This window comes from Arachis hypogaea, chromosome 17, assembly GCF_003086295.3.
Source record: "Arachis hypogaea cultivar Tifrunner chromosome 17, arahy.Tifrunner.gnm2.J5K5, whole genome shotgun sequence".
Taxonomy (NCBI): domain Eukaryota; kingdom Viridiplantae; phylum Streptophyta; class Magnoliopsida; order Fabales; family Fabaceae; genus Arachis; species Arachis hypogaea.
In genome coordinates, this window is record NC_092052.1 from 104364354 (window position 1) to 104373111 (window position 8758).

At 41.8% G+C, this 8758-nt stretch overlaps 1 non-coding gene across 1 annotated transcript; it reads left to right on the plus strand.

Moving 5' to 3' along the window:
• Positions 1 to 7946: 7946 nt before the first annotated feature.
• On the plus strand, positions 7947 to 8054 carry LOC112768662 (small nucleolar RNA R71). The gene has a single exon (XR_003186064.1). It is a non-coding gene; the product is annotated as a small nucleolar RNA R71 (small nucleolar RNA).
• The last annotated feature ends 704 nt before the right edge of the window (positions 8055 to 8758 follow it).

An 8758-nucleotide genomic window follows, 5' to 3' on the forward strand; every position in this document is an offset into this window, starting at 1 on the left:
ACAAGTCAAAACGGTGCTAAAAAGTCATCCAAACAAACTATAAAGAAAAGGTTCCTCATCGGAACACTACCTAAAAAGTTGTTGGAATATGACTAGAAAGCTCAAGTCGACGTCAGCTAAGAAGAAGGCGACCTCGAGAAAGGAATAAGTTAAAAGCCAAAAAGGTTGACAATAACTTAAGGCTCAAAAGTGCCTAAGAGGGAACAACTCCGTTCAAAGAAGGCACGATTTCAAAACAGGGCTACAAAAGTCGTCCGAAACTAGAAAGGTTCTATGTAAAGAACACTAAAAAGTTATCGAAAAAGTCACTAAAAGCCCGGACCCCAAGCCGCAAGGATAACTTTGCCAAAACAAAATTTTGATAACACAGGCTCAAAGCAAAGCATGATCCAAAAGGCGAGGATAGAAAAACCCACATTACCACTCAAAAGAGGTCAGACCGGGAAGTGCCGAAATCCGCAAGGATCACAAAGATAAAACATTAAAGGTGTGACCGACGTATTAGCAAAACGCATCCATCAAAGTAAAACATTAAAGACTCAAAGTCCACCTAAAAGGCAGCCCAAGAGTTTAAAGTGTTTATTTTTCAAAACAAAAGTTACTAAGAAGCAACCAAATGTCAGAAGAGTCAACTACAAGAGACTTACAAAAGCATAAACAAGTTCAAAGTCCTCAAGTTGGACTATATCAATACACAAGTAAAAAAAGGAAACAACAAGTTATACGGGATCTGAAGTCGCTCCGGCAGCGGCACCCTTAGGAGAAGGAGACCTGGTCGAGATTGGCATGGCATTGACAACCCCATCTGGCCCATTCAGGATCTGCACGTCAGGCTTGGGCTCAGGAGGGTCGACTTCTGAAGGAATGGAAGAAGCTGAAGCTGCCGAAGCTTTGGCTGGTAGCGCAAGAAGAGGACCCACATCCTCATCATCAAAGGCAGGCACAATCTTGCCATCCTCCACCACGTTATCCATACCAAACAAGGAGAGATCGGCCTCGGGAGCAAGAACTCGGACCTGAGCCTTCAGGATCTCATACATGTCGGTCAAACTACTCACCATATGACCCTGATGCTTGGCATAATCATCTTGGGCAGATTGAAGCCTCTCCTTAGTCTCCAAGTGTTCGCCATAAGTGTGGGTATAACTCTTTCTGTATTTCTTAGCCGCCTCTTCAGCCAGATTTGCAATCGCCTCTGCAGCAGTAGCTCGAGTCTTCTCCTTCTTCTCAACGTCTATCTCTAACTTAATACCCCTGTGGTGCACGAAATTGTGATCTCAGGCAATGGCGCTAAAAACTCTGTACGCACGTTTTAATAAATCGTTTTTCATTCACAACTTCGATACAACTAACCAGCAAGTGCACTGGGTCGTCCAAGTAATAAACCTTACGTGAGTAAGGGTCGATCCCACAGAGATTGTTGGTATGAAGCAAGCTACGGTCACCTTGTAAATCTCAGTCAGGTGGATATCAATTGGTTATGGAGTTTTCGAAAATAAATAATAAAATAAGGATAGAAATACTTATGTAAATCATTGGTGAGAATTTCAGATAAGCGCATAGAGATGCTTTCGTTCCTCTGAACTTCTGCTTTCCTGCTGTCTTCATCCAATCAATCTTACTCCTTTCCATGGCTGGCTTTATGTAAGGACATCACCATTGGCAATAGCTACTTTTGATCCTCTCTGGAAAATGGTCTGATGCGCTGTCACTGCATGGCTAATTGTCTGGAGGCATCACCGTTGTTAATGGCTGCATCCCATCCTCTTGTGAAAATGGTCCAAATGCTCTGTCACAGCACGGCTAATCATCTGAGGTTCTCGATCATGCTGGAATAGGATTCACCCTCCTTTTGCGTCTGTCACTACACCCAGCACTCGCGAGTTTGAAGTTCGTCACAGTCATTCAATCCCAGAGTCCTACTCGGAATACCACAGACAAGGTTTAGACTTTCTGGACTCTCATGAATGCCGCATCAATCTAGCTTACACCACGAAGATTTTGATTAAGAGATCCAAGAGATAATCATTCAATCGAAGGTAGAACGGAAGTGGTTATCAGGCACGCGTTCATAGGGAATGATGATGATTGTCACGTTCATCACATTTATGTTGAAATGCGAATGAATATCTTAGAAATGGAATAAGTTGAGTTGAATAGAAAAACAGTAGTACTTTGCATTAATTCATGAGGAACAGCAGAGCTCCACACCTTAATCTATGGAGTGTAGAAACTCTACCGTTGAAAATACATAAGTGAAAGGTCTAGGCATGGCCGAATGGCCAGCCCCCAAAACGAGATCACAGGATCAAAAATACAATCCAGGATGATCTGAAGATGTCAAATACAATAGTAAAAAGTCCTATTTATACTAAACTAGTTACTAGGGTTTACAGAAGTAAGTAATTGATGCATAAATCCACTTCCGGGGCCCACTTGGTGTGTGCTTGGGCTGAGCTTGAATGTTACACGTGCAGAGGCTCTTTCTGGAGTTGAACGCCAGGTTGTAACGTATTTCTGGCGTTCAACTCTGGTTTGTGACGTGTTTCTGGCGTTTAACTCTAGACAGCAGCGTAGAACTGGCGTTCAACGCCCTTTTACGTCATCTAAACTCGGTCAAAGTATGGACTATTATACATTTCTGGAAAGCCCTGGATGTCTACTTTCCAATGCAATTAGAAGCGCACTATTTTGAGTTCTGTAGCTCCAGAAAATCCACTTTGAGTGCAGGGAGGTCAGAATCCAACAGCATCAGTAGTCCTTCTTCTACCTCTGAATCTGATTTTTGCTCAAGTCCCTCAATTTCAGCCAGAAAATACCTGAAATCACAGAAAAAACACATAAACTCATAGTAAAGTCTAGAAATGTGAATTTAGCATAAAAACTAATGAAAACATCCTTAAAAGTAACTAGATTCTACTAAAAATATACTAAAAACAATGCCAAAAAGCGTATAAATTATCCGCTCATCACAACACCAAACTTAAATTATTGCTTGTCCCCAAGCAACTGAAAATCAAATAGGATAAAAAGGAGAGAATATACTATAAATTCTAAATTATCAATGAAACATAGCTCCAATCAGATGAGCGGGACTTGTAGCTTTTTGCCTCTTGAATAGTTTTGGCATCTCACTTTATCCATTGAAGTTCAGAATGATTGGCATCTATAGGAACTCAGAGTTCAGATAGTGTTATTGATTCTCCTAGTTCAGTATGATGATTCTTGAACACAGCTTCTTTATGAGTCTTGGTCGTGGCCCTAAGCACTTTGTTTTCCAGTATTACCACCGGATACATAAATGCCACAGACACATAACTGGGTGAACCTTTTCAGATTGTGACTCAGCTTTGCTAAAGTCCCCAATTAGAGGTGTCCAGGGTTCTTAAGCACACTCTTTTTTTGCTTTGGACCTTGACTTTAACCGCTCAGTCTCAAGTTTTCACTTGACAACTTCACGCCACAAGCACATGGTTAGGGACAACTTGGTTTAGCCGCTTAGACCAGGATTTTACTCCTTTAGGCCCTCCTATCCACTGATGCTCAAAGCCTTGGGATCCTTTTTATTTACCCTTGCCTTTTGGTTTTAAGGGTTATTGGCTTTTTGCTCTTGCCTCTTGGTTTTAAGAGCTTTGGCTTTTTCTGCTTGCTTTTTTTTTTTCTATTTTTTTCGCTATTTTTTTTCTGCAAGCTTTGTTCTTTGCTGCTTTTTCTTGCTTCAAGAATCATTTTTATGATTTTTCAGATTATCAAATAACATGTCTCCTTGTCATCATTCTTTCAAGAGCTAGCATGTTTAACATTCTTAAACAACAACTTCAAAAGACATATGCACTGTTCAAGCATTCATTCAGAAAAACAAGAAGCATTGTCACCACATCAATATAATTAAACTAAGTTCAAGGATAAATTCGAAACTCATGTACTTTTTGTTCTTTTGAATTAAAACATTTTTCATTTAAGAGAGGTGATGGATTCATAGGACATTCATAACTTTAAGACATAGTTACTAAATACTAATGATCATGTAATAAGACACAAACATAGATAAGCACTTAACATAGAAAACGAAAAACAGAGAATGTAAGAACAAGGAATAAGTCCACCTTAGTGATGGTGGCGTTTCCTTCTTGAGGAACCAATGATGTCCTTGAGCTCTTCTATGTCTCTTCCTTGTCTTTGTTGCTCCTCCCTCATTGCTTTTTGATCTTCTCTAATTTCATGAAGGATGATGGAGTGCTCTTGATGTTCCACCCTTAATTGTCCCATATTGGAACTTAATTCTCCTAGGGAGGTGTTGATTTGCTCCCAATAGTTTTGTGGAGGAAGATGCATTTGAGGCATCTCCGGGATCTCATGGTAATAAGCTTCATGCATCTCTTGAGATCCATGAATGGGCTCTCTTGCTTGCTCCATCCTCTTCTTAGTGATGGGCTTCTCTTCCTCAATGGGAATGTCTCCTTCTATAGAAGCTCCAGCTGAGTAACATAGATGGCAAATAAGATGAGGAAAAGCTAGCCTTGCCCAGGGAGAGGACTTTTCGGCTATTTTGTAGAGTTCAAGGGAGATGACTTCATGAACTTCTACTTCCTCTCCAATCATGATGCTATGAATCATGATGGCCCGATCCACAGTAACTTCAGATTGGTTGCTAGTGGGGATGATGGAGCGTTGGATGAACTCTAACCATCCTCTAGCTATAGGCCTGAGGTCCAATCTTCTTAGTTGAACCGGCTTGCCTTTGGAGTCAATCTTCCATTGAGCTCCTTCCATACATATGTCCATGAGGACTTGGTCCAACCTTTGATTAAAGTTGACCCTTCTAGTGTAGGGGCATGCATCTCCTTGCATCATAGGCAAGTTGAACGCCAACCTCACATTTTCCAGACTAAAATCTAAGTATTTTCCCCAAACCATGGTGAGATAATTCTTTGGGTTCGGGTTCTTACTTTGATCATGGTTCCTTGTGATCCATGCATTGGCATAGAACTCTTGAACCATTAGGATGCCGACTTGTTGGATGGGGTTTGTTAGAACTTCCCAACCTCTTCTTTGGATTTCATGTCGGATCTCCGGATACTCATTTCTCTTGAGTTTGAAAGGGACCTCGGGGATCACCTTCTTCTTGGCCACAACATCATAGAAGTGGTCTTGATGAGCTTTGGAGATGAATCTTTCCATCTCCCATGACTCGGAGGTGGAAGCTTTTATCTTCCCTTTCCCTTTTCTAGAGGATTCTCCGGTCTTGGGTGCCATCAATGGTAATGGAAAAACAAAAAGCTTATGCTTTTACCACACTAAACTTAGAATATTGCTCGCCCTCAAGCAAGAGAAAAAAGAATAGATGAAGAAGAAGAAGAAATAGAGGAGAGGGAGAGAGAGATGTGTTTCGGCCAAGAAGGGGAAGAGAGGGTTGTGTTGTGTGAAAATGAGGAAGAATGGAGGGCTATATATAGGGAAGGGAGGGGGGGTAAGATTCGGCCATATAGGGTGGGTTTGGGTGGGAAATTGATTTTGAATTTTGAAGGTAGGTGGAGTTTATGATGTAGGTTTATGGGGAAGAGTGGATGGATGTGAGTTGTGAAGTGGTGATAGGGAAGAGAGATTGAAGTGATTGGTGAAGAGTTTTGGGGAAGAGTGTTTATGGGATTGTGTGAAAGAGGGGTGAGAAGAAGTGAGTGGAGGTAGGTGGGGATCCTGTGGGGTCCACAAATCCTGAGGTGATCCTGTGGGGTCCACAGATCCTGAGGTGTTCAAGGATTTACAACCTTGCACCAAATTAGGCATGCAAAATGCCCTTGCACACAACTCTGGGCGTTCAACGCCAGATTGGTGCTTGTTCTGGGCGTTGAACGCCCATTTGTTGCCCATTTCTGGCGTTGAACGCCAGAACCATGCTTGTTCTGGGTGTTCAGCGCCAGCTCTTCTCCAGGGTGCAATTCTGGCGTTCAAACGCCAGATGCTGCCCATTTTGGGCGTTCAGCGCCAGAACCATGCTCTGTTCTGGCGTTGAACGCCAGCCAAATGCTTCTTACTGGCGTTTAAACGCCAGTAAGGTCTTCCTCCAGGGTGTGATTTTTCTTCTGCTGTTTTTGATTCCGTTTTCAATTTTTATAATTATTTTGTGACTCCACATGATCATGAACCTAATAAAACATGAAAAACACTAAAAATAGAATTAGATAAATAAAAATTGGGTTACCTCCCAACAAGCGCTTCTTTAACGTCAGTAGCTTGACAGTGGGCTCTCACGGAGCCTCACAGATGTTCAGAGCATTGTTGAGACTCCCCAACACCAAACTTAGAGTTTGGATATGGGAGTTCAACACCAAACTTAGAGTTTGGTTGTGGCCTCCCAACACCAAACTTAGAGTTTGACTGTGGGGGCTCTGGTTGACTCTGTTTTGAGAGAAGCTTACTGTGCCTCTTTTCCATGTTTACAGAAGGGTAACCTTGAGTTGTAAACGCAAGGGAGTCCTCATTCAACTGAAGGACTAATTTACCTCTGTCAACATCAATCACAGCTCTTGCTGTGGCTAGGAAAGGTCTTCCAAGGATGATGGATTCATCCTCATCCTTCCCAGTATCTAGGACTATGAAATCAGCAGGGATGTAAAGGCCTTCCACCTTTACTAACACGTCCTCTACTTGTCCATAAGCCTGTTTTCTTGAATTGTCTGCCATCTCTAATGAGATTTTAGTAGCTTGCACCCCAAAGATTCCCAGTTTCTCTATTACAGAGAGGGGCATGAGGTTTATCCCTGAACCAAGGTCACACAGAGCCTTTTCAAAGATCATGTTGCCTATGGTACAAGGTATTGTGAACTTTCCAGGATCCTGTTTCTTCTGAGGCAATCTCAGTTGATCCAGATCACTCAGTTCATTGGTGAACAAGGGAGGTTCATCTTCCCAAGTCTCAATACCAAATAATTTGGCATTCAGCTTCATGATTGCACCAAGGTACTTGGTAACTTGCTCTTCAGTAACATCCTCATTCTCTTCAGAAGAGGAATACTCATCAGAGCTCATGAATGTCATAAGGAGGTTTAATGGAATCTCTATAGTCTCTAGATGAGCCTCAGATTCCTTTGGTTCCTCAGGGGAAACTCCTTATTGATCACTGGACATCCCAGGAGGTCTTCCTCATTGGGATTCACGTCCTCAACCTCCCTTATAGGTTCGGCCATGGTAATTAATTCAATGGCCTTGCACTCTCCTTTTGGATTCTCTTCTGTATTGCTTGGGAGAGTACTAGGAGGGATTTCAGTGATCCTTTTACTCAGCTGGCCCACTTGTGCTTCCAAATTTCTAATGGAAGACCTTGTTTCATTCATGAAACTTACAGTGGCCTTGGATAGATCAGAGACTAAGTTTGCTAAATTAGAGGTATTTTGTTTAGAGTTCTCTGTCTGTTGGTGAGTGGATGATGGAAAAGGTTTACTATTGTTAAACCTGTTTCTTCCACCATTATTAAAGCCTTGTTGAGGCTTTTGATCCTTCCATGAGAAATTTGGATGATTTCTCCATGATGAGTTATAGGTGTTTCCATAAGGTTCACCTAAGTAATTTACCTCTGCCATTGCAGGGTTCTCAGGATCATAAGCTTCTTCTTCAGAAGATGCCTCTTGAGTACTGTTGGATGCAGCTTGCATTCCATTCAGACTCTGAGAAATCATATTGACTTGCTGAGTCAATATTTTATTCTGAGCCAGTATGGCATTCAGAGTATCAATTTCAAGAACTCCCTTCCTTTGAGGCGTCCCATTATTCACAGGATTCCTTTCAGAAGTGTACATGAACTGGTTATTAGCAACCATGTCAATGAGTTCTTGAGCTTCTGCAGGTATTTTCTTTAGGTGAATGGATCCACCTACAGAGGTATCCAAGGACATTTTAGCTAATTCAGACAGACCATCATAGAATATGTCCAGGATGGTCCATTCTGAAAGCATGTCAGAAGGACACTTTTTGGTCAGTTCTTTGTATCTCTCCCAAGCTTCATAGAGGGATTCACCTTCTTTCTGTCTGAAGGTCTGAACATCCACTCTAAGCTTGCTCAGCTTTTGAGGAGGAAAGAACTTGGCTAAGAAAGCCTTGACCAGCTTATCCCAAGAGTTCAGGCTATCCTTAGGTTGAGAGTCCAACCATACTCTAGCTCTGTCTCGTACAGCAAAAGGGAAAAGCATGAGCCTGTAGACTTCAGGATCTACTCCATTAGTCTTAACAGTATCACAGATCTGTAAAAATTCAGTTAAGAACTGAAAAGGATCTTCAGATGGAAGTCCATGAAACTTGTAGTTCTGCTGCATCAGAGAAACTAATTGAGGTTTCAGCTCAAAGTTGTTTGCTCCAATGGCAGGAATGGAGATGCTTCCTCCATGTAAATTGGAATTTGGTGCAGTAAAGTCACCAAGCATTCTCCTTGCATTATTGTTGTTGGGTTCGGCTGCCATCTCCTTTACTTGTTCGAAATTTTCAATAAGGTTGTCTCTGGATTGTTGTAATTTAGCTTCTCTTAGTTTCCTCTTCAGAGTCCTTTCAGGTTCTGGATCAGCTTCAACAAGAATGCCTTTTTCCTTGTTCCTGCTCATAAGAAAGAGAAGAGAACAAGAAAAGAAGAGGAATCCTCTATGTCACAGTAAAGAGGTTCCTTATTGTTAGTAGAAGAAGAAAAGGAATAGGGGTGAAGAAGAATGAAGAATCCAAACACAAGGATAAGTATAGGAGCAGTGATGTGAGATGAAGAAAAGTGTTAGTA